Source organism: Physcomitrium patens, chromosome 26 (assembly GCF_059467195.1).
Source record: "Physcomitrium patens ecotype Gransden chromosome 26, ASM5946719v1, whole genome shotgun sequence".
Lineage (NCBI taxonomy): Eukaryota > Viridiplantae > Streptophyta > Bryopsida > Funariales > Funariaceae > Physcomitrium > Physcomitrium patens.
Window position 1 is genome coordinate 150,001 of NC_143435.1, and position 2,500 is coordinate 152,500.

The 2,500-nt window shown below is 52.3% G+C and overlaps 1 non-coding gene across 1 annotated transcript in view; it reads right to left on the reverse strand.

The window, feature by feature from the left end:
- Positions 1-2,434: 2,434 nt before the first annotated feature.
- The window catches only part of LOC149985737 (5S ribosomal RNA), a 119-nt gene continuing 53 nt past the window's right edge, over positions 2,435-2,500 (reverse strand). Inside the window, exon 1 of the ribosomal RNA XR_016501382.1 lies at positions 2,435-2,500. This exon is cut by the window's right edge and continues 53 nt beyond it. This is a non-coding gene — a ribosomal RNA (5S ribosomal RNA).

Below are 2,500 nucleotides of genomic sequence, written 5' to 3' on the forward strand. Positions count from 1 at the left end.
TACCGAGGCCATCGCCCCCCGCCAAAAATGGTTACTAGCTCTTGGGACTCGCTGCGACGTTACGCGTATCGGCACAAGACCAACCCTCTTTTTCCAGTCGCCCGCGCACCAAAAAAAATTTTGGCAGCGGGACTCACAATCCTTGACAGCCAGCTCACCATATAATACTCGGCGACCCTCCGCGGGACCTCCTCAGAGGGTCGCGTCGCCGGGAAACTAACCCCCACTCCTCACTGATCCAAGGTAACACGCCAGAAGTATCCAGGTAACCCCAGTAGTATCCAGGTATCCCCCTGCGAACGTCGGTACTGGGCTCAAAGAAGGCAGCGAGCAGTCGGGACCCGTAGGCACCGAGCAACCGTCACCCCCTCACGACTTTTCCCGAGACGCTTCAGAGGAACCCTTCCCCACATAGTACTCTCTGTGGGATTCGGCAGGCCCCCGTCCTACTGCACTAAGGAAGTTCCGAGACACACTTTTTTTTGTGGAAGACCACCCACCCTCCCTGTCCTGCCTGCTATCCCCGCCGCGACTCCTGGTCCCGGCCCTCCTCCCCGACTTCCTCCTTGTCCCGCTGCGAGTCCCGGACCTCCTCCCCACTACCTACTCCCGCCGCGAGTCCCAGTCCCGGCCTTCCTCCTCCTCCTCCTCTTCCCTAGTCCCGGCGCGAGTCCCGGACCTCCTCCCCCACTTCCTAGTCCCGTCGCGAGTCCCGGACCTCCTCCCCCTCTTCCTAGTCCCGGCGCGAGTCCCGGACCTCCTCCTTCTCTTCCTTGTCCTGCCGCGAGTCCCAGTCCCGTCGCGAGTCCCGGACTTCCTCCTTCTCTTCCTTGTCCCGCCGCGACTCCCTAGTCCCGTGGCGAGTCCCGGACTTCCTCCTCCTCTTCCTTGTCCCGCCGCGACTCCCTAGTCCCGTGCGCGAGTCCCGGACTTCCTCCTCCTCTTCCTTGTCCCGCCGCGACTCCCTAGTCCCGGCGCGAGTCCCAGTCCCGTCGCGAGTCCCGGACTTCCTCCTCCTCTTCCTTGTCCCGCCGCGACTCCCTAGTCCCGGCGCGAGTCCCAGTCCCGTCGCGAGTCCCGGACTTCCTCCTCCTCTTCCTTGTCCCGCCGCGACTCCCTAGTCCCGGCGCGAGTCCCAGTCCCGTCGCGAGTCCCGGACTTCCTCCTCCTCTTCCTTGTCCCGCCGCGACTCCCTAGTCCCGGCGCGAGTCCCAGTCCCGTCGCGAGTCCCGGACTTCCTCCTCCTCTTCCTTGTCCCGCCGCGACTCCCTAGTCCCGGCGCGAGTCCCAGTCCCGTCGCGAGTCCCGGACTTCCTCCTCCTCTTCCTTGTCCCGCCGCGAGTCCCGACCTCTTGTCCCGCTCCCTTGCCCAAGTCCCGACTCCTGGCTGTCTCGACTCCTCGTTGGCCGCCCAGTCTTCCGCATAGGTGGAAATAAATAAATAAATCATTTTTTAAAAATCAATTTTAAAATTAACTCCCTGTCTCGACTCCTTGCTGGCCGCCCAGTCTTGCGCCTAGACAGAAATATAAATAAAAATAAAAATAAATTGGTGAATTAAAAATATTAAAGTAATTTAATTAACTGGAATAAGGTAGAAAAATAAAAGGCAGAAGAATACTAAATTGATTTTTTCAAGTGCCACGTGTTACCTTGCTGATGTGGCTGCCACGTGGTAGTCCATGTCATGTCAAAAATCCACTAAATCGTTTACATGTCACTTTGGAGATAAATTTGTGTGTGTGCAATCAATTGGTTGTACAAATATGTTAATGACTTGCTAACTAATGCATCGTACAGGTAATCATTGCCCACTAACTAATCCATCACCACTGAAACTTAATGTCTTCAATTCTTCATCCTTCACACTCCACATCCAATTTATTTTTGTTTGTGTGAATTCTTAAATCTATCTTCTCTTTACATACTCCAAGCCCAACTTTCTAAACCCTTTATATAATCTATGTGAATCCTAGAATCTAGGTTTATATACCCCATGCAAACCCTAAAACCCTAAACCCTAAACCCTAACCCCTAACCCCTAACCCTCAACTCATACTTTGTTCTTTTAATCATACAACCTAGACTCTGAAATTTTAATCTCATAACATATAAACTAGCATTGTAATTTCAAAACCCAACATTTTGTATTGTGACAATACTTGTTTGCAAATATGCATCCTTCATTTACTTTTATTTTTTTAACACTACACTGTGCCACATCAGCACCAAATAGATCAAAATCCTTGATAAATTAACCTCTAACATGTAAATATTATATTCTCCACCCTTTCAGCTTTTATTTTTATTTTTTTTAACTTTTTGAAATGCCACGTCAGCTACCTGGCTGCCCCTGTCACATGACAAATGCTAAGTGGACTGCCATGTCGGAGAAGAAGATGCCACGTCGGAGAAGGTTCAAGCGGATGCAAAATGGATGCAGCACCGGGACTTCCCGGGAGGTCACCCATCCCAGTACTATTCCGGCCCAAAGGCGCTT